Source organism: Cryptomeria japonica, chromosome 3, assembly GCF_030272615.1.
Source record: "Cryptomeria japonica chromosome 3, Sugi_1.0, whole genome shotgun sequence".
Lineage (NCBI taxonomy): Eukaryota > Viridiplantae > Streptophyta > Pinopsida > Cupressales > Cupressaceae > Cryptomeria > Cryptomeria japonica.
Genome location: NC_081407.1, coordinates 756171322 through 756193896, shown reverse-complemented (window position 1 = coordinate 756193896; position 22575 = coordinate 756171322). Strand labels below are relative to the sequence as shown.

Sequence of the window (22575 nt, the reverse complement as noted above, 5' to 3'; positions counted from 1 at the left end):
GAAGGAGGTTGGTGGCTATTAAAGTGTAGCTATTAAATGACCAATAAGGGTTATCAATGAAGATATCCTTGAATATCTCAGTGAACTACCAAGGGGTAGAGATCTAGGGGATTGTATCCTCCATTATTTACTAGCCAGATATTCCTTGTACCATTTTCTATTCAGTACTAATGCTGAGACAAACCCATATTAACCATATTTTAATCATCACCTTTGATGGGATTGTTATTTGAATTGATTTGATAGCTTGTACAGTCTTATGACTTGGATGCTCCTTTTTACTGATTCTTTTTCTCTTGTCTTATAAGACAATCACTACAACTACCTGATGACTACACTTTTGAAGATTACTATCATGCTGCAGATTACTGTCTTCTACAAATAATCCCAATTAATGCCTTTTAGGTATGAATGATTTTGTAGCTGCTCTGATCTTTTCCCTTGTCATCATTATCCTGCAAATTGTGCTTTGACTATATTTTTGGATCACAACACCAATGCTTCTTGAACTTGCATTCTTTTGTGGCCTGTGAATAGTTCTAAAGGCTTTTAGGACTATGACTTGATGTTTTGAGGTTGTTGTAAGCTCTTCTAGAAGTTAATTGTATTGATATTATGAGACACAATTCCATGTACTAAAACCCCAAAATGATACTTCTATAGATACACTCACCACTTGTGATTTACTTATTAGTTTTTCTTTATGCATTTTCAATTGGAAGGAGTGGTATAGAGTAAAAAATCCAAGTTTAAGAGTTGAGATTTCCTACATATACTAAATATGTTATTTGTTTAATCAATATAACTTAATTTAATATAGATCAAATGTCTTGGTAGGCTAAATAATATCTAAAGTAATTTATAACTATCACTTCTACATAGACAGGACATTTGAGACATTTATTTAACACAATATATTATTATTGTCTTAAATACATATTTTAAGTTGAACTTATTTTTTTTATTATTTAATTGTCTTAATTAAGACAATACAATTTTATTTTCCCTAAAATAAAACTTCTTTTTCCGTCTTTACTTCTTCCTAACTCAACTCATCAATGCATTTGTTTCTACCTACTCGATGACAAGGGCATGAACATTCAACTATCAATGGTGAGAAGTTTCTGCTCGCTCGATAGCAGGGGCATCAAGAAGCAATTATCAGTGAGTATTAGTATGGGATTATTTGTATCTCCAAACTCTGCCCATATTTTCCCATCGTCTTTGGTGTGAGGACACTACAATTTGATTAGGGCTTTTCCAGTGGATGACACCGACATAGGTACAATCTCCTTCATTCCAAGCACATTGCAGATCTGGTTTTCCAAGGATCTGGAGATCTCAAAAAGTTATATTCCTCTACAGTAGCATCAGCATATCCCCAAGTACCCTTCTTCAGCTGGATGATTCATTTGTTTAATCACTACATCTAAATATTTTTGATTGAATGCTTGTTTTGGTTGGAAACAACCTGATTTGAATGTATGTAAAGATGCTTGTGTATAGTTTCAAATTATTTGTAGGAATATTTTTTGGTTGAGTAAATGGCATTTCTAGGGTTTATGCAAATGATAGTAACCACATAGTTATCACTGAGTTTTCCAGAATCTTTTTTACAAGTTTGAAATAGAACGGTTTTCAACTCAATGACACGGTGAAAGAAAATCCGTATAAGAAAATATAAATATAGGAAATAATCAAAATAGAGAATAATTTTTTTGGCATTTTTGCTATTTTGGGTCTCTTTATAATGCTCTTTTTTCAAAAAAAAAAATTATGGGTTTTCTTATAATAGTTTTGCTATGACTATGGTGTTGTTTGTCACGTTTGATCTTACCTTTCTGAGGTTCATATGGTATTAAAGATTTTAATTGTGTCTATGGTGTAAAATCATCTAACTACAACGAAATGGTTTCATATTTTTTGGATGAATGTTTGTTAGGGAGGAGATTATGGTTTAGGTAATGGAATGTAAGGAAGGGCTAGTCATAGATGTGCTTCTTCTTCGTACTGCTCTGGAGACCTTTATTGTCCCTGTCAACACATATATTTCTTCTGCATGAATCCCTTGAGGATGTAGCTCTATCTTATATTTTTGTTGTCCTTAAATGCCATTCCTCTATTCTTGTATTTGATGAACCTTTTGTGGAATTCTAGGCTTTGAGTCTTTCCTTTATTGTGTCCAGTCTTGCATGTAATGTGTTGTTTACAAAAGATACAAATAAGAATTTCTCTATCTTTTGTATTGGCCTGCTATTTGGAGTGAAATCCATTTCAATGCATGTGCCCTATTCTCTAATTGTCATGGCCTGCAATCTGCTCATATGGATCTCATTCTCTATTGATCTTTGTGATCTTCTCTTACACATGTTTATTAGTTGTCATACTACCAAAATCATTGTGTTTCACCCAATATTGTATGATCACTTTCACTGGCTTTAAAATTGGGATTATCTTTATTCCTTTCATTGTGAATTATTGAGTTTATCCTTATTACTGTGATTCTTGTGACTCTCTTTCATTTTGTGATCATCACTACTCCTTAAAATAGGGCACTGTCATTGGATGATCAATTAGATCTGATGATTGTTGTATGAATTGTAATCATGGATGTCCTTTGACTGGAACCTATATCTTCTTCTATCTATAGTTATAGTTTATATTTTTTAATACCCACTGACATAATGATTGATCACAAAAACTTCATTGATATGTCCATAAACGCTAGCTTTTGATTGAACACATTGTTGTTCTTATGTCTTTATCAAGAAGCACTAATATCAAAGGTGATAATCTTCATTATAAAGTCTTACTTTGCCTTCACAAGGACTACATTCGTGTAAGGCCATTGTCTTCAATGATTGTCATTGTATCTTTGAGATAAGCTTCTTTGTTGGGTTGTCTTGTTATTATCCTTATTGCTTTTGATTTCCCTGAGATCTCTTTTCTGCACATTGACCTCTACCACTGTCATTTGTCTCTATTTTGAGATTATTGCCTTATCTTCTATTTGATAGATTATATTCATTGTTCATTGCCATAAAACACTTGTCTCTTTTAACATTGTATAACCAAATCTTGTTGTTGTTCTCAAATCTACCTTTCCTTATTCATTATTTGCTACACATTTCCATTGTTAGAATGTTATGCTCTATATAGGGCATCTAGACATGAAAAATAGTTTGCAACATTACCTCATACAAATCACTTTATAAACTCACTTTGATGACTACATCTTGCTGTCTTGAAGCTTTCCAATGTCATTTTAAAAGAGGCTTTCTCTTGATCGAGCAGTCTCTATTCATGCTCATTGACTCAAGACTTCATTGTGAATTTATGCTCTAAGACTGATGAATGATCATTGTCCTCTACCTTGAGTCTTTGATGACTATCTTTTATGCTTCATGGACTATTTCTTCATTGGGATTGTTCTTATGCATATGAGAACTGCTAAACTATGCTTCAAACCCTTATTTTGGCCATTTAATGAATTCCAGATTTGTTGATGTTTGGGTTACCTGTAAATTTAGAAACTTAATCAGTTTCAATAAGTGATGACTTTTTTCTGTTAGAGATGTTGAGATATCTATTGTTACAACTTATATAGACAAAATGAATGAAGCTATTTTAGTATCCATGTGGGATCAAAAGTAGTTCTATGAACTTAAAAAGTACAACCATTACGATAGACAACAAAAGCTAAACAAAGTAAATTTGACACAATCTGATTGGCAGGCTTGCTCTATGAATCCTATAATCCCTTCTGAGTGTAATAAAAACATTAAGGATGGCAACAGGCCAACAATAGTACTAAAAAATGAAACATGTTTTGTTGCTTTGTTTTTTCACTCAAACACTCAAAACTATATTCCACACCTAAAAAAAGAATAGGTAGCTACGGAATGGTTACAAACATACATCCTTGTGTAAGACAGGAGCATTGTAAAATTACTCAAAAATATCAGTCAACATCAATTTCTAATGAAAGACCATTTCATGTCAATTAAATAAGGATTACTCATCATGAACTTAAAAGTTTAAAACAACCATACCTACATATAGAAATACAAAAATGTCCATTAGAATTTTTACAAGCTACTCCCAACAATAATTGTTTAGAATAGCATCATACTTTTTAGTTTTGACTAGTAACGTGACAAAAGAAAGCTAAGCAAAAAACTGTTAGAAGAGTTCACATTTTAGAAATTGACCTTTACATAGGCCCTTTAATTACTCATCAATTTTGTTAAACTTAGATTATGATGATCAAATGACATCTCATAAAGGGTTGATATTTAAACAAATTCACCTCACCATCTTGAAACCTTTCTTAAACTAAAACCATACTAAATGCTCCTAAAATATAAATATCTCAAGAACATGCAGGTCATTGATGTACTAAAAACTATATTTCTTTCAAGTATGCATTTGGAATTGTCTCAATTCTCGTAAGCAATGGAAACATTGAGAGCTTTAAATACTGACAGTTCTTTTTGCCACTTTAAATCAAGGTTCATATCTCCATTCCTTTTCTAAACTTTAAAAAAAATCTATTATAGTGACTTTTCCTTCTCAGAAATTAACCTTGTAAAAAATCACGTTATTTTTCTTATACATACCTTGTTAACTTTTTCCAATCTTTTGAAGTAAAACACTTCACAACCTATTGATTTTTTAGATGTAGGCAAAAATTTATGAACTTAACAAGAGATATAGGAAAAATCTTAGCCAATAAAGTGATATTAGATAGGACAATAGTGTCCCATGGGTTTGAAAGTGACAAAGGATCCACTATTGTATTATGCTGCAAGTACATACACAAGAAAGACGTCATACTTTCATGAACAATAAGGGCCACTGGCCATTCATGGGTCTAGTCAAATGCCAAAAAAAGACAAATAATAAGTGTGTTACCGACCAAACAATCAGAACCATTCATTCATTCATAAAATCCATGTTTAGATATGCACACTATAAACTGAATTAGATAGTAGCCCTTAGTGTTTCCAGCAAAGAGAAAGGTTGGATTGCATATCAGTTGAATGGATTTTCTATTTTCTATGAAGATTATATTACGTATATGTAGACATGTCTGTACTACATGTACTACCAGTAATCAAAAAAGATGTGTTAATGAGTGTTTGATGTCCAAGTGTTAATTGGACTCTTTTGGAAAGAATAGAATAGAATTAAAGATGTTTAAGGTTTTCAAAGTCAAAGATAGTATGTTGTATTTATTAGTTTTTTGTTTCATGAAATACTAACTTCCTACTTTCAGTTTTTGAGTGATATACTGACTTTAATGATAGCATGTTTGTTGTGCTGCAACTAGATTTGTATATATATTTGGCTTGCCAGTATATAGTAACTGCGTCGAAATAATTTGAATGCCATTAGCAGAATGTTGTCTATATTTTGATATATTTTTCTATCCACATATGGACTAAATCCAAAAACTATAAAAAAGAAGCCGATTTTAAGGCAAGTTACAAGTTTACTTTCCATTCTAGTATGTTAATTTTCCTAGAGGATAGAATTAACAAATTATTGTTTGGTAATGACTATAGAGTAAGTATCTTATTTTTCAGAAGCTAATAATCATTTCTAGAAGGAGGTTGGTGGCTATTAAAGTGTTGTTGTTAAATGACCAATAAGGGTTATCAATGCAAATATCCTTGAATATCTTAGTGAACTACCAAAGGGTAGAGCTCTAGGGGATTGTATCCTCCATTGTTTACCAACTAGATATTCCTTGTACCATTTTCTATTCAATACTAATACTGAGACAAACCCATATTAACCATATTTCTATCATCACCTTTGATGGGATTGTTATTTGAATTGATTTGATAGCTTGTACAGTCTTATGACTTGGATGCTCCTTTGTACTGATTCTTTTTCTCTTGTCTTATAAGACAATCACTGCAACTGCCTGATGACTGCACTTTTGAAGATCACTGTCATGCTGTAGATTACTGTCTTCTACAAATAATCCCAATTAATTCCTTTTAGGTATGAATGATGTTGTAGCTTCTTTGATCTTTTCCCTTGTCATCATTGTCCTACAACTTGTACTTTCACTATCTTTTTGGACCACAACACCAATGCTTCTTGAACCTGTATTCTTTTGTGGCCTGTGAATAGTTGTGAAGGCTTTTAGGACTGTGACTTGTTTTTTTGAGGTTTTTTTAGTCTCTTCTAGAAGTTTAGGCTTCATCTTGCTATTTCACTTCCATAGTGATAATGATCCTTATTTTTGCATGCACTGTTCTAACAACACCTGAGTATTGAGGAATATTAATTATGTTTACAAGCCTTATCCATATTGTTTACATTCTCTCTTAGTTGTCATTATACCTCATTTTCCATAGCTAAGTCTATGAAGGGTATCTTGTAGTAGCCATCATTCATCATGGCTGTGTTTTAGCTTTTATCACCCAAGGCTTCCATGGGCTGCACTTCTAAACATGTGAACTCCACACAATTGACTCTTAAAATCTTTTCTTATTGTCTCTATGGTATCTCTATCTATGACTATATTTTTAGGCTATATCCTTGAATTTGACTGTAACTACATTCATGTGAACCATCTATTATAGGCATTTAAGGGTTTCTCTATACTATATTTATTGGAACTGCTCTGTGTCTTTTGATAGGGACATAGTTTTAAAATCTATCTCTACTATATCTTTATTGTTCATGACCTTCTAATGACTATCCCAAGACATGGATACTCCTTCTGCCCATTGTCTAATATTTTTCTGATTTCTAACTCAATGTGGGCTCATTCATTGCCTTATGCTTTGTGTTGTGATTACATCTTTAGGACTCTCAAAAGGAAAATATCTGCCCTCTCTTATTTTTTACCCACTATTAATTCATATGTCTATGAAAATCTTTATCACTGTTGTTTGATGTCTTTTGATGATCCTTTATCAACTATGATTGTACTTTCTATTCATACGCCTGATTTGAATCCCTATTGATTGTCCTTGGCTCATGATATGTGCCTGCTCTTTGTGGCATGATTTTATATTCTCTTTACTGACATTACTGATTTTTGACAGTCTTTAGATCTACTCTCTCTTTAAAACTTTGATGGCTCTCTTTTCTACTTATTCTCTTCTCTTAGGCATGATTAACCTTGTATGGTTTCTAGGAAAGGATCTCACAAAGATAATAATAATGACATAACTTGCACTTATCATGACCCTCAAAGCTGGAATGGTTTGTACAGTTATTGGAACCCTTCAAAATAATATGAAGATATTCTTTAACTGCACATTAATCTAGAAACAAAAAACTAACAAAGTAATTTGGAAATTGCAGAAGGGAACAACACCATTAGTAGAGAGAAATCAAATACAAGAAAAGAAAATTGAACAAATCAAGCATTTTGCAAAGAAAGGTATGTTTATAGATGTTCAAAATGTTGTAATTTTGTTGCTCATTCTGTAATTAATTTAAATCCATGTATGTTTATAGATGTTCAAAATACAAAGAAAGGTATGTTTATTGGGTTGCATAATCTTGGTATTTACTCTATATTTTATTGCTCATTCTATAATTAATTTAAATCCATGTATTTCAGGTTATTCTACCTTGGTAATTTTATTAGGACTATTTTCTTGGTTTCTATACGAAATGGCAGACCAAGTATTTATGTTGTTATTTTTGGTACTCGCAGTATTTTTGATATTTGAGACTGAACTTGAATTGTCATTTCTCATGTGTAAGGGCATTGTTAATGTATTATTTGAGCTTTAGTATCCTCTTTTCAATATCCTTATATCACATTGTCTTAACTATCTTTGCGCTGCAACATTGTTGGCAAATGAAACCCTTGTCAAAATGAGATCATTGAATCTTGATGGTTTTGTTTGGACTGCTTTTTATGGTGATCATTACTTTGATTTTAGATTGTTATCTGTTGCTCTAGTTTTGACAATGGACCAAGAGTTCTCTTGACAGTTACATCACAGTAATGACGAGCTCTTCAATTTCTATGTGATGCAAGTCTTTTCATGCCCAAATGAACTAGATCTTTGAATCCATGCTACTCATAGATTCTCATTATGGGACTACTTGTGTTTTGAATTATTGACTATGTCTTTTCTTTTGAGAATGTTGTGCCTTTTACTGTCCCAGGCCTCTTTTCTTATTGTGTTGACTTTGGTGGTGACCATCACTGTCAAATGACTTCACATGAGAGACTTTTGTGATATGATCTTAACTAGTTCATAAATGTGTGTGGAGTTGTATACAACACTATATATATATATACACACGAACAACAGAAACTAGGGCTGGGTCTCGATCAGGATTTGGCACTAGATCTCTATCTGGAAATGAAACCCCTTCAAATAGTAGGGTTAAAATAGAAATACAAATGGAAGTTAAGGATGGATAACAATAGAGGGGGTGTTCAAGCCTTCATTATAGTTATGCCCCCTAGGAGGTATATTATCGTAGGGGCCCTCCCACATCGATTAATTAGCCTGCTAAAATGACCACCCACCCACACAACTAATGCCCCCTACTATATATATATATATATATATATATATATATATATATATATATGGTTTTTCATGTTTCAAATGATACTTGGTAGACATTCTTTTTAGATCAAATCTCATCTAGAGAACATACGATACCTATCCTCTTTCTCCAAGTGTGCCCTAGTACTATTAATGTATATATATATGGTTTTTCATGTTTCAAATGATACTCAATAGACATTCTTTTTAGATCAAATCTCATCTAGAGAACATACGATACCTATCCTCTTTCTCCAAGTGTGCCCTAGTACTATTAATGTAGACTATTCCTTACCTAATTTTATGAGTATTGTCTTATGACTATTGACCTACTATTATTTATGTTTAACAATATAGACATTGATAGATCTTAAAATGAGCATTTCCATAACTATTAAGCAAAAACTAATAGAGTGGACATCAGGTGTGAATCAAACATGGGGCATATAACATAAAAACATATGAAAATGTACACATACATATTTAACAAGATGATAGGAATTTTTGTTTATATAATCATAATGTTTAGAAGGAGGATACAACGAGGTCTACTTTAGAGTCTCACTACCCAAGCCCAAGACAAATTATTTCCACTTTTGTGTATCTCACCTTAAAGCTAGGGTTCCAAAGTTTCAAATTTATTAAGCTATAACATATGATGCACCTAAGAGTCATCTTCTTTTCAAAAAGAATAAATACTTGAAGTAAAATCTGTACTCGTATTGTTGATAGTACATGGTGCTTTCAGGGAAATAGCACATCATCATCATCTGAATATTCAGATGAATGAGAAACAAGACTTTCTCCAAGGACAGATGAATACTTCAATGAAATGGTATATTGCACTTGCAATAGGTGCCAAAATAGGAAACTAAAGAAGTGATGACTTGTTGGTATCCATAGATTGAACTATGGGGTTTATACATAAGAGGTACACTATAATTAACAAATTATTATTCTTTAAATAAATAAAGGTGCACATTATTCAATACATTATTATTGATCATTTCAATTGGTTTTCTAATAAAAAGTCGCTTCCAATTCACAATATTCTTTAAGAACCAACATATGACACTAATGATAGCCACTCTCAAGATGAAGAACAAGACACAACTATGGATGAAGACACTTTGCAGATAAATGAGGCTGGTGTCAATGAATTCATCCATGACTTCTACACATCTTTTGATGAAGTTATTGATTCCCCCTAGCTCAGTTGGCTAGGACACATATTTTCCCAAATGCAGATACTTCTATATTGGCAACACTTATGTTGTTGTTGAATTTGAAGGTTACACATGGATTGACAAATACATTATTTATTGATATGTTAAGATAGGATTCAATAATCCTATAAATTAATGGTCTCGATGTCTTAAATTTTTTGAATAATGTGTATACTTATCTTATAAAAAACACTTATTGCATCATGTAGGCTTTTGGCAAACAAAATACTTCCAAAGGACAATAAGTTGTCTCATTTGCATAGAGAAGTATCTTCAATAATGGAAGACATTGGATTGTAGTACAATACATATAATGCATGTCCAAACGACCATATATTGTACTATGGAAGGAATGCAAATTTGCAGCAATTCCCAGTGTGTCACACAAGTAGATATCGTCAAGATCAAGTATCCAAGAAGGTTCCTTATAAAGTATTATGATACATTCCACTAAAGCCAAGGTTCAAGAGGATGTTCAAATGCAAGGAGTTGGCAAAATATATAGATTATCATGCACATGGGAGGAGCCAAGATGGTGTCATGTGTATGGCTGCAGAAAGCAAATATTGGAAACAAATTGAGGAAAAATGGCCAAATTTAAGAAATGAGCCAAGGAATGTAAGAATTTCTCTGGCAATGGATGGTGTAAATCCTTTTCAAGATCTTAGAATAACATATTCTATTTGGTGAATTTTAATTATTAACAACAATCTTCCCCCCTGGATGGCAATGAAAAAGGAGCATGCAATGTTAACTCTTATCATACCAGGTACTAGAATACATGAATACAGTGATTTCTTGAAGATTAAATTATAAATATTTCAATTCAGTTAAACCCTGATAAAAAAGTTCTTGTTTACTTAGGGAAGTATCAGGTTAAGGATATGGATGTATACATGGATCCCCTCATTGATGAGCTTCGTTAATTATGGGATGGTGTAAATATTCTTGATCTATCAAGAGCTATCAATGATAGAAACTTCCTCTTTCAAGTGATGCTTATCTGGACAATTCATGATGCCCCGGGGCTCTCTATTTGTTGTGGAATATATTATAAATTAGAATTGTAATTATTGTGTCCATTGTACCATTTAGTAAATGTTGTTTGCATTCTTATTTCAGGGCTACAAACAAAGGGGAAACATGGTTATGCATCATGTGGGCCAAAAATGTTGTATAGGTAGTCAAAGGATCTCAATAAAACTGTATATGATGAGTATAGACAATTCTTACCACCAAATCATCACTATCGAGTGCCTGAGAAATTTAAGTTCAATGGAAAGGAAGTGGAAATGAGGAAGCCAAGAAGGACAAAGCCTGCTAGATGGAAATAAATGTATGACAAAAAAGAAGGGATAGGCTTTCCACCAGGAATGAAAAGACTCTCTATTTTCTACAAATTAGACTATTATGAGAACTTGCCAATAGCCCACCTATTTGATACTATACACATTGGGAAAAATATGGCAGAGTGATTGTGGAAACATCTAAATGGAACCAACCTTGAAGCACAAATAAAGCTATGAAAGGACCTCCAAGTTGTTAATGTCATGCCCAACATGTGGTTGCATGAAAACAACTCATATAATCATGCTCCGTGGAATTTTACATCAAAGGAAAAAGAAAATATCATTATACAATGAAAAGCATAAGATTTCCTTCTGGCTTTTATGCAACATTAAAAAGCTTATTCACGAGAGATGGATCAGAGTTCTTGGGCCTAAAAACACATGATTGGCACAATTGGATAAAGGTAACTTTGTAGTACATTTGATTTGTTGGAAACATAATTATAAATTTGTATATCCTAGCGATAATATCAATTCATGTATATTTTTAACATTGTTATTTGTTAATGGTCATGCAGTATGTGTTGCCCACAGCAATACCAAGCACTTTTGACTGTGATGTTATCTTAAATATTTACAAATTATCCAAATATTTGAGTTATTGTGAATCAATCATTCATTTTCTTCCATGACTTATAGTTTTGAAGTGATCATAAGTCTTTATTGTAATACATGTCAATACTTGTAGGTGGGTCTCATCTAAAGAGGTACATCCCTATGACTTGAAGTATTGGAAGAGGAATGTTTCACTTTTGATGTGTGACATTCAAATGTGCTTCCCTCCAAGATTTTTTAATTCTCAAGAGCACTACCTTGTACACTTGGTAGAAGAGATTGAAAAATGTGGTCCTATTCATATTCAAACAATGTGGCTTGTGGAGACATATATGAAGGTTTTAAAACAATTTGTTAGGCAAAAGGCTCAACCGAATGGGTCCATGGTTGAGGGGTACATGGTTTTCCGAGCGATGGTTCATTTGAGTGAGTACTTACCTCAATTGCATCTTGAAGCGCCATGATTATGGAATTATAACGAACCTCAATCATTTGAGGGAGAAAATTTATAGGGTCAATGGACTTCAAAGAGGATAAAAGCTTTACAAAAAAGTTGGAAGTAGTTGTTTTTATTTTAAATTTTATAATACATGGCTTAAAATAATTATTAATTCATTTAACAATTATATTTTTCATTGTAGATGCTAAGGAGTGGGAAGCATTCCATTTGTATGTTGCATACAATTCTGACTTTATATTGGAATGGATGGAGAAGTACGCTGAACAAAAGAAATTAGAGGATGCAAAGGCATGGCCCAATATATATAGTATACATGGTCAAAAAACTGCTTGAGGATTGCCTAGAAGCCATAAAAGAAAATGGCCAGAGAGATGCTCCTGGAATTGGCTAAAGACCAATATTGAACACAAGGAAACAAAAGGGAGGAATAAAGTGACACAACAACAACAAAATTTCATGAAAGGATCTAAAAATGGGGAGGTGATACATATATAGTAACATTTTGGAGATATTTAATAAATTGTCTTTTAACTGTTGTATTCTTGAATCTAATTAGCTAATTTTTATATGAATTTAGGTAACATATTACAAAGGAACGTGGAATTTTGGTCATCACGTTTGCATTAAAAAGGTTGTTGAAAAGAGACAAACTTATGATTCTAGAGTTTCAACATCATTTGAGGTGGAGTTTTGTTCACATGCAAATGATAGACAGTCGATCACAAGCACACTTCGCTATTATGGAGTGTTGGAGGATATTATAGAGCTTGATTTTATGTATTTCAAGAAAGTTATTTTTCATCTTGAATGGTACAAGCTTATCAAAGTGGGTGAAGAAAAAACTATCTTTTTGCACAACAATGGATTCCATATGATCAATACATGTAGGTTTGAAGCCACTTTTGAACCTTATGTGTTTCCAAATTAATGTGACTAGATATTTCTCATTCCAAATTTAGAACAACCTAGTTGGTCATTTGTGATTGATTATGATCCAAGAGGACGAAGAGTAACATATGTTGAAGACAATGAAGATGCAAAAGTCCCCCCTGATGATGAAAATAGTGTAGATGGAGATGATGAAAATTTTATTGTCAATGATGCATATGACTAGGATGAAGATCATGACGATATTATTGAAGTGTTAGACTGACATGAGAAACCAGATGGGCATTAAGTCGATGAAGATGATGAATTTATTGAATTTCATTTTCCTATAGTTGAAGGTGATGAAGATCATGAAAACGCTAGTATTAATTTATTTGTAGATTTAGGACCCATTAATGATGGGGTATATATGCCATCAGATGAGGAAATTTCATGTGATGATGACATTGTTTGATCACCATGATCACTTTAAGAAGGTTGTAAGGATTTAATATAATTTAATAATATTTTATAATTTACGTCTCTGTTGGGACTGTTCATACTATCTTTTCTTTTCTTAAGGTCAATTAGACCACAAATGCACTATTTTTGGTCTTTGTGAATACTTATTGGAATCACTATTTGTTGGTATGAAGTCTCTCGTATCTTTCTTACCTATAATTTGTTCAAACCTTCCTTGTAATGACTTCCATGGTAGTGACTAGTTCTTATGACTGCGATTTTTGAATGATGTGCTAATTATCTCTGACTGTTATGAATGTTTTTATCTTTGACAATGAATGTATCTTTTGGTTTCACACATTATTATTTGTTGATAAGGGATCACTTCTTTGAGACATTCCTTTGGCTTTGTGACTATTGAAGACAAAATATTGTGTTGTTCATTGGGACTTGTTACATGATGTTCTCATTATATTCTGATATACTATCATAATTATAAAATAGAATGAACATTTAAATACAACTATTCATAATGGTTGTCTTGTTTTTGGATATGCATAGTATATGATTTCATAAATACATTTATGGTCAAAGATTGTTTCTTTTTATCCTTCATCATGATTGTGTGTGATTGAGTCTATGGGTATTACTATTTCAATATGTCTCTTCACTAATCTCTTTGTGCATTAAGGACTACTATGAGGCATACTCTGTGATAAGCTTCATGTACCTAGTGACTGTACTATGATGTTCACTTAGGAGGTTGCTTCTTTTGACTCATGAACATCTTAATGATCATGTTAAAGTCTTCTCTATGCCTTTGTGTATGCATATTATTGTCTTTTACTGATTCTTTTCATTATGGTCTTTTATGGCAAGCAGTATCCTTAATCCACTTCTTTAAATGGTCTTTGTAACCTTCCATTACTCAACTCATTGTTCTTACATTTCTCTATCTTCGTTGCCTCTTGATTTTCAATGCCCTATCACTTATGAGGTTCTCACAATGACTATTATATTTCTCTAAAGGTTTCTATCTGGGCCATCACATGCCTTCCTAAGATTGATTTTGATGATAAACACTTAAAAGATTTACTTTTTTGTTTTTGAACTTTCAATTAGTGCTTTTGAATGTCATATGATTGTTATTTTTCTTTAGAAATCCAACAAGGGTTGTCCCTATGATAAGTTGAGTGTGACACTTATTTTTGCAACTTTCATCCTAGGCATATGATGCTGACATGATTCGAGAACATTTCAAATTCTTTGACTGGCATTGTTTTTTCTTCATTTCTGGTTGCATTTCATGGGGTCCTCTTATATCAACCTCAGCCATGAAATGGTTGTCACCAATTGGATGCACTGGCCACTACATGTTGTTTGATATTGTGCACGATCTTTGCTATCCTTATCATTATAATGACAAGAATATTCACACATTTCCTCTCATACTATAGTTGTTCTTCTCTCTTCAAACTATCAAAAGCTCTTGACTCTTTCTTTGTTGCTCTAGCATTGTGTGTGACTTTGACTTACTAAAAAGGGTTATGATTATCATATGGTTTGTTTTTTACATGCCTTTATGAAGGTCTCAGGTTTGCATTCTAAATGATTGGGACTTTATTCCTTTGAAGCCCTTTTGATCTAGATTGCTTAGAGAGTATTATGAATGCTTAGTATCTTGACACTTACTGCTATGGATACTGTCCTTGAAGTGTCATTCCAAAAACCATTCTTTGAGGTTCTTAGAAAGATACAAAGTAAGGATGCTATGTGATTTTGATGGCTACTAATCTTCCCTTAATATTGTTGTTGACTGAGATTTGGTCTGGAATAAATCCTTATGCCTTGTGATATTATAATATTTTTCTATATTTTCAAATTTTGTAGAGTATGTAAAAAAATTTCTAGTGACCATGGGTACTATTTTTATGTCATTATGTGCCTTTTTAACAAGGTGGGCATGGGTGCGACTGATTCTGCTATGGGGGATCCTTCGATCTTAAATACTTTGATTGATATGTTAAAAAATGGACAAGGGCAACAAATTAATATGATGTTGCATGAGGTAAGCTTGAAATTTGTCTTTTATATGCTAAATTATCTTATTTTCCCTATTATATTATGTTAATTTGTGTTTGTGGAATGCAGGCCATCTTGAAAGTAACTCCATCAAGTGTGAATCTTGTTGGCATGAAAGATCCAACTATGCCCTCCAATACATCTACTGTTATGCCAGAGGTAAGATTCAATCATATGTTTGTGTGGGTTTGATTACATTATTGTCACCTATTATACCATTCTAATATTGTATTTGTGCCTTATAGGATGTCTTAGGGATTACTCCAACAAACACTGATGTTCCTAACGTGGGTTCAGTCATAATTCTCCGAGCAACATCTGAACAAGTTTCCTTGAGGAGTCTCATAGATTCCCAATCAAGAATACTAAGGCTCCTACTAGATACTCCTAAAAATGTTCCAATTAGACAAGAAATAAGTGAACAAATTCAGTTATGGGAAAGGGCATTATTGGAGAGTGCAGGGCCTACCTCAGATGAACAGGTAAAATCAATTATATATTTTTATTCTCACAATTTTACAATTAATGATTTTTAATTGTGTTTTCCTTTGTTTAAACACTATGATTAGAACCATGGATATTGTTAAACAATCTTCCTCTTATTGTCTGACCTTTATTCTTGTTGACTACTGCAACTTGAATAATCATGTCTCCAAGACTGTCTTGGATCATCTTCATACTACTAGTTGTTTAGAAATAGTTTCATATTTTGGTTGGGTTTCTGATAATTTCACAATCTCACTATAAATATAGGAAATAAATGAAAAAGTGGTTGATGCACCTATAGGAGAATCTACCTCAACCCAGAGGACTACAACAATATCCTCAATGACTACAAAAGGAACACAAGAAGTTACAATCTTGCTCACCTCAAAAAGGAAATGTCTTGAAGGATGAAGTGGGGTTAAAATTCTTTCACTTTATTTTTCATCGTGTTGAACAATTATTTGGCAATAACATTCAAATAGATTGGAGGAAGCAATCCAATGCTAAGAAATATGAACTCTTTAAAGATGTCATACTAGCATTTGGAAATCCAGGTTTTAATAAGGAAATTATTGTAGATATTGCATGGAAATACATGCACTCTAAATGAGACAATTAAAGGTCAAAGCTAATAAAAGACTTGAGATATCCATGTCCATCTTGGATCACAGACCAAGTGATATGGGAAGAACTTATGAAAGATGCCAAATTTAAGAGAAAGTTCCAAAATAATCCAAACTATAGGTCATCTGCACAAGGGGGATTGAAAAGATGCCTTCAAGATACAACAAAAGCAACCCAAGCTAGGGTGTCAAGTATTGGATCCCATAAATTAGGATTTGGTGGGTACGATAGCATTCATGGTGGTTTGGTGAGTGAATATTATCATCTGTTGCATTTTCTATTTCATAAAAAAGTCATGACAAACTTGTGAGTTAATTGTATTCTATGATTCATTATACCTAATAAATTTGGTTATGTTTGTTTATGTAGGTTCACCATTTTCAAAAGTAAGCTTCAAAGGAGGACCTAAAATATGCTTTATTACATGGTTCCCAAGACCTATGACAACATATGCTAGATCGAGGGGAGAAATTAGAGAGTGGTCACGAATCTGAGGTAAGTTCTTTATAATATTATATGGCATGCAATAATTTAAGTAGAGGTTTTAAGTTATTTAAATAAGTTAAATTGTGTCATGTATAGGAAGACTAACAATCAAACTCATCTAGTAGTGAGCATGAAGAGGAGCTAGAGGATCATGATGAATTGTTTGTTGCACACAATGATTCGACTGTCATTCTTGAAACTCGGGAGGAAACCATCCTTGAATTTCACCAAGTGGGAGACAACAATATTGAGGAGGGTGTTCAATGTGATAAACAATCCACACCCACAATAAAAAAAGTGCCTTGTAGAAAGAGGACAAAAAGAAAGAGGATGGATAGAGACAAATGAACAAAAGACATATTTTCTTCCTATCATTGTTTAGAATTTATTACTATTATAAACCTAATTTATATAACATCATGTTTGTTTAATGAATATTTATGAATTTATTCACTTCTACAAATGGATTTTTGATTTCACTTCTATTTTCTATTGAACAGTACATTATTCCCAAATATGGTTGAGAATAAATTTTGGTATTTTTTTGGTATCTCCCTCAAGCCATATTTAAGTGCTTCAGAGTTCTAATCTGATTGTTAAATTGAGTTTTTCGTGGACTAGCAAAGACTAAACTTTAGGACTAACTCAAATTTAGGACTTACTATTATGTTTGGTCGATGTTATTATCTTTGGCTACATCTATTCTATATAAAGAATCGTCAAGATTTATAATCTTCTAAAAAAGGACAGTTCCTTAAATATTTTCTAGTTGTAAGTTTTTTGTGAGCAATTATCAAGATTCCTAAGCTTCTAAAAAGGTATGGCTCCTTAAATAGAATGCCATGGCTATGTATCAAGATTTATATGTATCTAATGATGGATATGCAATGCAAGATGGAACGCCATGGATAGGAAACAACCCTCGAGACCATCATGGGATGATTCTAGTACTGGATTATTATGCTCTTTCAATAATTGGTGAGAATGTTGATTGTTAGCAATTCATGCACTCTTGAATATATTTTCTTTTCTTTTTTTTTATCATGTTTGTCAGCATTTTACAAAGGCCACAGGTTACCAATTTCTTGTTTTTTTTTTCATTTCAAGTATTCTTAGGTCATATTAGGGCACTTGACATTGTTGGAAATGAACTACCCTTCTTAGTTTATGTATCTCATGAAAAGAGGCCTGGTTTCTAGCACCACAAGAGAGTTGGTGCAATGAATGCATTGGTATACACCTTTCGCAATATTCATGTTTATTGTTTTGTAATATTGTTATAATATATATCTTCTTATGTATCTTATTATTAACAACAATGATCATTTATATTTGGGGAATTCAGATTTGTGTTTCTATTGTCCTTACAAATGGTCCCTTCCTCTGGAATCTCGATTATGATCACTATATAAACAATAGTTTTTTGTGCTTTACTACGAGTCATTATTTACAAAAACAAATTGGTTTTCTGTGTTTTAGGTTTGTTGGTAATACTATCTTAGTCTCTTTTGTATCACTATCTTATTTTGTTTCCATGAATGCATTTCCATTCTTCATTGTCACCTTCATGATGAATATTGACTACTTTGTTGTCAAATGAATTAACTTTGAGACTATACTTTTTTCAAAAATGTGGATGCCCCTGTCCAGCATGCATGGAGTTACTAGTACTGAAGGATTTAGCTTGTGGTGATAAGGAAACTATGCAGTTTTTGTGAAGACCTTGCTACCTTCTCCTATAAAGAACCTTGTGGTCTCTAGGTTGGGACAATCACCTCTTTGACATTTACCATACTTGATTATTTAGATGCATGCTACACCTGTATGTAAGACAAAACCCTTGTTGTATATTTATGGTAGTGAATGCAAATCACTATGTCAATTCTTTATTGTATTTTTTGAGTTATATGACTGTGATTTGGCTTGAACTTTTGACCTTTTGAAATCTCAATCTTTGCTATGGACTAAGTTTACATTGCCATTTTCCATGCTACTATCCTTGCTCTATATTCATAATTTTCATAGTCCATATAATATCTCTATTACTTTTCTATGACTACTCCAAAAGTGACCCCATAATAGTTATCTCATCCATTGATGCATTCTAGGTGGTTTTGCATTCAGATCAACTATACTTTTTCTTCTAATAGTTTGCCTTTCTTAACTCCATGGTTTCAACTGCATAACCTTTTGTTTCTTATTGCTATTGCAATACTCTTCTTCTTCTTCTTCTTCTTTCTTCCTTCTTCTTCTTCTTCTTTCTCCCTTCTTCTTTCTCCCTTCTTCTTCTTCTTCTTCTTCTTCTTCTTCTTCTTCTTCTTCTTCTGCTTCTGCTTCTGCTTCTTCTGCTTCTGCTTCTGCTTCTGCTTCTGCTTCTGCTTCTGCTTCTTCTTCTTCTTCTTCTTCTTCTTCTTCTTCTTCTTCTTCTTCTTCTTCTTCTTCTTCTTCTTCTTCTTCTTCTTCTTCTTCTTCTTCTTCTTCTTCTTCTTCTTCTTCTTCTTCTTCTTCTTCTTCTTCTTCTTCTTCTTCTTCTTCTTCTTCTTCTTCTTCTTCTTCTTCTTCTTCTTCTTCTTCTTCTTCTTCTTCTTCTTCTTCTTCTTCTTCTTCTTCTTCTTCTTCTTCTTCTTCTTCTTCTTCTTCTTCTTCTTCTTCTTCTTCTTCTTCTTCTTCTTCTTCTTCTTCTTCTTCTTCTTCTTCTTCTTCTTCTTCTTCTTCTTCTTCTTCTTCTTCTTCTTCTTCTTCTTCTTCTTTCTTCTTCTTCTTCTTCTTCTTCTTCTTCTTCTTCTTCTTCTTCTTCTTCTTCTTCTTCTTCTTCTTCTTCTTCTTCTTCTTCTTCTTCTTCTTCTTCTTCTTCTTCTTCTTCTTCTTCTTCTTCTTCTTCTTCTTCTTCTTCTTCTTCTTCTTCTTCTTCTTCTTCTTCTTCTTCTTCTTCTTCTTCTTCTTCTTCTTCTTCTTCTTCTTCTTCTTCTTCTTCTTCTTCTTCTTCTTCTTCTTCATATTGATGTCTACTCAAAGGCTATTGTGTATATCCATTGTAATAACATTACATATGGAAGAGGATGCAGTTATATGTAAGTTGCAACTATGTATGGCTCTATATAAGGTTGAATTTTCTATTAACTCATATTCAGAACACAAGCCATTTCTAGCCTCCTTTTAAAGATTGTAACTCAAATTATATAAAACTACTTCCATGTTGATCTTTGCCAGGCTGGTTATCTCTCGATTTCTATTTTTGATTTTATTTCACAATAAATGCATCATATAGAACATATAGAAGGTTTTATTTTGTGCAATTTCTCTTGGCCATGCTATAGGAATATGCAAGATTGTTTCACTAGTGTCTACAATAGTGCCTTTTGGAGTGGTTCTAATGAATGAGAAATCTGGATTCAAGTTCACCACTAGAGTGCAACCATTTAAAGTTGCAAGATGGGATACTGAAGAACAAATTAAGTACTATATGAGTGGAAGGTAGGAATATTAGCCATATATATGCTTTTTGAAATAGACAAGGTTTAATTCTTAAATTATGGCAGTCATGTACTGTGCAATTTTTGATATGGTAGAGTTGTTTTTAGCAAACAAGCTATTTGCTCATAAATTTTCTACTTCGGCAAGCTTGCCTACCAAATTTGTTGAACAAGAGTTCTGGCTTGAGATAACTTTAGGGAAAAAAGAATTTGTTGAGTATTCCTGTGATGTTGAAGGGAGTTCCTTCTCAAGATCAGCAAATGATCCACTATGAACCAGCAAGTGGAACTTATAGGTCAATTTAATTAAGTTTTAATATGTGATTTAAGCAATGTGGTTATAATGTGCGAGAGCATATGCCACAAGTATATAACTTCTTTTACATGTGACTACTAATACCTTGTCTCTCTTGAGGTACATGTAGGATATTTTGAGGCTTCCAAAATCTGTTATGTTCCTACTTGAAGCTCCAATTCCGGTAAGCCTTGTTAGTTTGTCTAATCCTAGTGAATATGAGTCATGTTCTCAGTAGTTCTGACTGAAATTCCATTCTGGTTGGTACAAGGGGTGAGTGACCCAATGATTTACATTGGAACTCTATTTAGCATGTTTGCATGGCATGTTGAAGATCACTATTTATATAGGTAAGTCTCTTATAAAATTTGTACTAGTTTTTATTCTTTGACAATCATCATATTTGACATGACAGACACTATTATGGGTTTAAAATTACACTATTTTCAGAAATCAAATTGTCTAGCTCTTCTCTTTCTATGGCAGCATTAACTATCACCATTGTGGTGTATCCAAGACATGGTATGTTGTTCCTGGCTTATGATTTTAAAAATGTAGTTGTGGAAAATGTGTATGGTGCAGAAATGTCCATTCATGAAGGAGAGGATGAAGCTTTTAGCTTGTTTATAGGAAAAACAACAATGTTTCCACCAAAAATATTACATGAGCATGGAGTTCCTATTTATTTATAAGGTTCTACAAGAGCCTGGGGAGTTTGTAATTACATTTCCTTAGGCATACCACGCAGGCTTTAGTCATGGTAAAGACACCAGATGGATTTATATTGTCGAGTGCATTGTATTAACTGTCTTATTGATCTGTTAAAAAAATTCATTTCCTTGCCCAAGTGAAATGGGGCCATGTAAGGTGTATGTACTATGTACTGAATCAAAGCCTCTTCCAGGATTGTAAGTTGCTAAAAATGGATTGTAAGATGCTAAAAATGGCTCCATCTAGTCATGTGAAGTTCGATTCTATTGTGCTCATCTATACTTGTCAAAAATGTGGATGCCCATGTCCATTGTTCTTGGAGTTAGTAGTACTGAAAGATTTGGCTTGTGTCCATAAGGAAACTATGCATTTCTATGAAGACACTGCTACCTTGTCCTATAAAGAACCTTGTGGTAACCTTCTGTTGTGAAGGCTCTGCTACCATTTTTTATTTAGTGTATCCAATATTCTATGGAGAAACACCACATCATTATGTAATATACAAAATATTGAAAATACATAGAATTATTATTGTATTTCTTGTTAATAAATTTGTTATGGTATTTTGTTCAATGTTTTGTAAGAAATTAAATATTGAAAATACTTACATTGAATCTTCTCTTGCTATTTGGAAACATTGAAGGTTGAAACCTACACAAAAAAATATTTAAAAGAAATTGTTTATCTTTTAAATACATTTTGATTGAAAACCACACAATTTATTTTAAAAATAAATTATTTATTTTTTAATACATTTTTTTTATATTGTCTTTCAAGAGACAATAGTTGAGGTCTAAAGACATATTGTCTCTCAAGAGACAATATGATTTTATTCCTAACTATTGTCTATTGAGAGATAGTATGTCTTTAAATCCCAATTTTTGTCTCTAAAGAGACAAAAGTGAAATCGTCTCTACACAGACAAAAAATTTCTTTTTTAAATTGCCTTTATAGAGATA

At 32.6% G+C, this 22575-nt stretch overlaps 1 pseudogene; it reads left to right on the top strand.

Moving 5' to 3' along the window:
• The window catches only part of LOC131874340 (uncharacterized), a 47260-nt pseudogene extending 25489 nt beyond the window's left edge, over window positions 1–21771 (top strand).
• Window positions 21772–22575: the final 804 nt, after the last annotated feature.